This window comes from Mus caroli, chromosome 10 (assembly GCF_900094665.2).
Source record: "Mus caroli chromosome 10, CAROLI_EIJ_v1.1, whole genome shotgun sequence".
In the NCBI taxonomy this organism is placed as follows: domain Eukaryota; kingdom Metazoa; phylum Chordata; class Mammalia; order Rodentia; family Muridae; genus Mus; species Mus caroli.
Window position 1 is genome coordinate 79,703,947 of NC_034579.1, and position 5,763 is coordinate 79,709,709.

Genomic DNA, 5,763 nt, shown 5'->3' on the forward strand with positions numbered 1-5,763 from the left:
TGTGTGTGTGTGTGTGTGTGTGTGTGTGTGTGTGTGTGTGTGTGTGTGTGTGCGCGCGCGCGCACACACACGCATGCATGTGTGTATATATGTAAGTATGTATGTATATGTGTATGTGTGAATTCTGTGTGGGCCATCTCCATGACGTCCAGGCACCTTAACATGGGTGAATGTGGCAGTGTCACAAGAAGGCTGAGAGGATCCTAGGGCCCCTTAACTTCCTGCTATAAAGGCAACCAGAGACTGATTGGCTACAATCTCATAACCTGGACAAGGTCTCAGAAGCAGTTTCCCCTACCTAACCTGTGCTGATGGAGTGCACTCACTGGAGCATAGCAAGCAGGATGGAGCTTTCACCCTGGGCATGGTGATATCCTACGTGCCATAGTTTGAGGTATACGAAAACAGTCTATGAGGGTCAGCTTCCAGTTCAAGGTGAAAGCAAGAACAAAGGCATAAGACATCAATGGGTATGTGGGTTTTCTGGTTTTTTTGCTTTTGTTTTTGTTTTTGTTGTTGTTGTTGTTATTGAAGTCTAGCAATAGTCCAGGGTGATCTGATAGGATGCAGGGGACTATTCCAGTCTCATTGTTGAGGCTTTTTTAATGACTGATTATGTGGAAAATTTTAGGGCAAGTACCATGAGATGGTGAAAAGGAGGTATATTTTGTTTCAGTATGAAATATTTTGCAGATATCTGTTAAGTACGTTTGGTTCATAATCTCTATTAATTTTGGTGTATCTGTGTTTAGTGTCTGCGTCAATGTCCTGTCCATTAGTGAGAGTCCGGTGTTGAGGTCTCTGTCTATTATTGTGTAGGGTTCATTGTGGGTTTTTTTTCATGGTTTAGTCAAGTTACTTTTATGATTGTGAGTGTCCTAGCATTTGGGGCATAGATAGATGTTAGCGAATGTCCAGTTTTGGAAGTCTTCCTCAAGTCTCTTCTCTAAAGATCTACTTAGTATTTAGTCCAAGTCTAAAACGTTCTTCTTGGGAAGAATTTTCTGACACAATTCTCCCCAAAGTCAAGTCCAGTTCGTCAACAGCTTCCTTTGAATCAGAGTGGGACCATCTAGAGAAAGGTTGTTGGTTAAAGTGTTACGGTTCTCGGAAATGATCTTATATTGGTTCCCAGAACTCATATCCCTGCATTAACATTCACTTGTAATTCCAGCTCCAGGTTGATCTAGTGCCCTCTTCTGGTTGTCATAGGTGCCTGCACTTACATGCACAGTTTGGAAAAGAGAAACAGACACAGACACAAAGAAAGACACAGAAATAGAAAGAGAGTGAGTAAGCAAGTGAGGGAGAGATCTAAAAACAATGTTTTGAAAAAGGGGGATAGTATTTAGTGTAAAGTTGCAAAAATAAACACTTTATATAATTTAAAAATATGATAGAAGAACAGAAAATTATCTTTAATACATTTACTCAGAGATAACCATAGTGAATATTGTATTTAATATAGCTTTGAATCATTTAATCACACATGTGTTTAAAACTAGGGGCTCCAATTTTCATCAACTGAACAAACTTTTCTCAATGCTGGAGGAATATATTTAATCAAAGTAGAGGAAGATAACCCAGAAGTTAATCTGGCATTTGAGTTTATAATTAATAATATAATATGGGTGTGCTGTCATACACTGCAGTGGTTAAGTACACTGGTTGCTGTTGCAATGGAAGCAGTTCCGAGTCTCAGGATGTATACTGTGGCTAAAAACATCTTGAGACTCCATTTCCAATGCATCAACACATTCTTCTAGCTTCTTCACATACCAAGCACTGCAGGGGTATACAGCCATCCAGACAAACAAAACACTCACAAATGCCAAATGAAAATTAAACACTAAAGAAAAAAATCACATTCCTGCCATACAGGGCAGCTGTAAAGACACACTGGCTAGTGGAAGTGAGACAGGTAAGGAGGGGGACATGTTAGCCCTTTGGTCTTTTCCTGAGGACTCCTGACCTTCTGTGCTCCCCTTCTTGTCCCGATTCCCTCATCTAAAGAAAATGTAAGGACGTACATCTAGAACCTGAAAAGCCTGCTGAGGACCCTGGCCGCCTCTTCTAAGCTGCATGTCTTGGGCATTTTTCACACTCCAGAAACATCAGGAGAGGAACCTGAAGTAACAGGCAGGAGACTGGGCTTTCCCTGGTGATGCAATTTCTTCAACATAACTTAAGACAACTTTGAAGTTCAAAACATGAAAATGAAGCCAGAACCATGTGAAATGGCAAGGCCCAGGCTGCCTTCAAGGTCCTGGATGCTCCCCAGCCACTGTGGAGTGGTAAGTGTGAGTCTGCAAGAAGAGGCAGAGGTCCCTAAGCCCAAGAAGATGAACAAAATGAAGGAAGCAAATGGAGACAGAGAGAAAAGCCCCAAGCTAAAGAATGGACTGTCCAATTACAAGCTGAACTCCAAGTCCAGTGAAGCTCTTGGTAAAGAAGCCCTTGTTCCTTTGCAGGCTTGATGCCTCAGTGTAGAGGAATGCTAGGCCAGTGAGGTGGGAGTGGGTAAGTGGTTGGGGGAGCACCCCCATAGAAACAGAGTAAGTATGGATGGCATGGGGGGTTGAAGAGGGGAAACTGTGAAAGGGCATAACATTTGAAATGTAAAGAACTAAGATATCCAATTAAAACTATAAAATAAAATAGGAAGAAAGAACGTAGTAGCAATAACGGGGCGCGGGCGCGATGGAGCAGGGAGACAGCTGTAGTGGCCTGACTGGACCAGAGAGCACATGGCTGCAGAGGTAGGACACTGCCTGCAGGGCTGGCTCCAGAGGCACCTGGACAGGGGCAGCCTTGGTGGTGGCCTGCCAACACGCAGGCGTAGAGAGCACAGCGACCCAGCAGATGGCGCTAGTCTGAGAACCGTGGTAAGGCCGCTGAGGGCAAGCAGGGGTAGATGTCAGAGCTGGGTAAGAAGTACTGTATGTACTGCTTGGCCAAGATGAACCCGCTGCGCTTCCGCTGCACAGAGTGCCAGGACATTGAGAGCTGTGCTCTGAGTGCTTCTAGCCCAGCGAGCCGATCAGCTACCATCAGCAATACCCGGGCTGCCATCTGGTGGACGGTGGATGATTCACACTCTGGGGTCCTGAGACCAAGGGCAACTGGACACCATGGAGCAGTTCAGCTTCAGTAACTGGGCATGGCTGCGCATGTTGGTGCTTCATGGACTGCCCAGGAAGTGTTGGAGCACTCCATTAACATGTATACCCACGGGAAATTAGGCAATGCCTGCATCCCTGGCACCATCTCCAACCGGGTGACAGATCACAACGGCCCCCAGTGGGGTCCTCTCTAGCCTAGTCTTACCACACCTTTACCCTCATTGGAAATCTCTGTGGCTGAGCAGCAGCAGCTGGGTTACATGCCCCTTCGAGATGACTATGATATCGAGTATGACCAGCATTCATTCTGTGAACTCCGAGGAGGAGGAGGAGGAGGAGGAGGAAGAGGAGGAGGAGGAAGAGGAGGGAGACACAGCTCAAGAGTGCCCATGTAGACATGCATGTGTGGGAGCTGAAGGAGAGGCAGCTCTGGAAGAATATTGCCCAAGAGTATAACGTGGTACCAGCCTTCCTGGGCAAGGAAAAGAAAGAAATGAAGAAAGACATTGAAGAGAAAGATCACCAAGGAGGAGAAAGCTGCGGCTGAAACTTCGGCCACTCTACCAGTTCATGCTCTGCAAAGAATTTGATGATTTATTTGAAAACATGCACAAAGAGAAGATGCTTCGCGACACGATCTGAGAGCTGCAGCGGTACCCATGCAATGGGATTAAGAAGATGGAGGAGTCGGCCGAATATGAGGCTGACAGACACAAATGGAAGAGGAGGAAGGAGAACAAAAACCTGGCCAGCTCCAGAACCGGGAAGGAGGATGGCAAAGACAGCGAGTTTGCAGCCATTGAGAACATTCCTGGGTTGGAGCTGCTGTCGGATTGCTAAAAGGTTCTCTGCAGTTCCTTGAATTTGAGTCCTGCGTGCTATTTGACTGTGAAGACTATGATAATTAAAGATCACCTCCAGACTCGATGAGAGATCCCCTCTAAAAGTCGCCTTCCCACTTATCTGGACAAGGTCCTAAAGAAAAGGATTTTAAATTTCCTCACAGAAAGTGGGTGGATATCCAGGGATGCTTCCTGAGGCCAGAGGATGCTAAAGTAGCTTGTGATGCAAATGATTGTGGGTCTCCCCCAACATTGTTGCTCTTTTAAACAAATTGAATTTTTTTTCAAGGCTTTAATTTTTTTCATGGCCCTCTGGAAGAAGCAATTGTAGCAGTCTTACATTGGACTCATGGGGGAGAAGGGCATGTGTCTTTACATCATAGTCTAAAGAAATCCTCTAAGAAGACAGCTTGCCTTTGTGTTCCTCTGAAGACTGCCCCCACCTTGGATAAGTCTCCTTTATTTCATGAGCCTTTCTCTGTGTGGGTTTAGAAGCTGTTATTCTGTGGGAGCCAGGAGCCCTGTGTTCCTGCCTTCAACTTATTCCTAGTGACACAAGCTTTACTCAGGAGGGCTATTGATGACACCCTTTTGCTGAGGCCACTGCTGCCTCCTCCCCCCAAGATGACACCCCAAGCACAGCCCAGGCACACCACACTTAACCAGGAGGCAGGGTGTACACAGAACCCTCTGCTGTGGAGGCCAGAGACCACCTCCAAGCCTACTCCCAACTGAGCCACTTAAGATGAGCCCCTCATTTGCACACAGTGACCACATGAGCTTCCACTTACCTGACAACGGCCATTTCAAGCCCTCAATAATTCTTGCTTCATCTTAGCCTGGCCCCAGCCTGGGCTGCATGGACAGGCTCTCCTGGCACATTCCTGTCCCCTGTGATTGGGAAAGCAGTTAATGTGAGAGAAACAGGGTCAGATGGGGCCTGCCTTTCGCTGCAGGGAACACTTATAGTACACCTGACTTGGAAGATGCTTTTGAGTTCAAGGTAGAGTGTGCAGTGGTGAGATGGGGCAATAGGTGCTCAGGACTTCCACCAGGATTGCAGATCCCCTTTCACTAAATATATGACACACTAGCTAGCCTGGCTCAGCGAGATACTTAAGGTATGGCAGGGGGCCTAGAAGCCATCCTATCTATGCCTTGGAGCCTGTCTGCTGCTTTTGTTTGTGATCTTGCAACAAACCTCAGAAATAGCTCCTTCTCAGCTCTACAGAAAAGCTTGTTTATGGGACCTCCTTCAGGATTCTTAGGATCCCTTCCTTCTAAACTTGAGGAAGGCCTTTGTTTTCCAGCTGCTCAGGGCTCTCATGCCCAGACCCTGCTTTAGAGTCCTGGAGTGACCACGCCTCCTGCCACCTGTCCTTGAGGTACAAGAGCCTGTTTACCTCTAGAATGTTTGGTCTGAGAAGTAACAGTGAAGTCATTTTGAAGAAAACAGTTCATTGCCAAGGACGACACGAAGACAAACCTTTGAATTTTACATCCTCTGTCTGCTAGGGTAAGTTTTTCAGCATTGAGTAAATTATTTCAATTATACTGTATATGGCTTTAGTTGTAAAGTACATTGTGGGCTAGCAGGGGAGTGCCCTGTGAGCAGGCCCAGATTTCTCTTGACACCAGAAGATGCTGAGCAATGCAGTCAAAGGACCAGCTCCACACAGCCCCCTGCAGTTGAATAGTGGACAGTAGCTGGTGTGACTGAACAGCAATGGGATTGTTGATGCTCAGTGCCTAGGCAAGCCAGTGGTTCTCAATGTAGGGTTCCCCAGGCACTGTCAGAA

General features: G+C 46.4%; 2 pseudogenes; both read left to right on the forward strand.

Annotated features, from left to right (window-relative positions):
* Positions 1-2,914: 2,914 nt before the first annotated feature.
* On the forward strand, positions 2,915-4,160 carry LOC110303921 (annotated as a pseudogene).
* A 1,445-nt stretch (positions 4,161-5,605) lies between these two features.
* The window catches only part of LOC110302723, a 3,492-nt pseudogene continuing 3,334 nt past the window's right edge, over positions 5,606-5,763 (forward strand).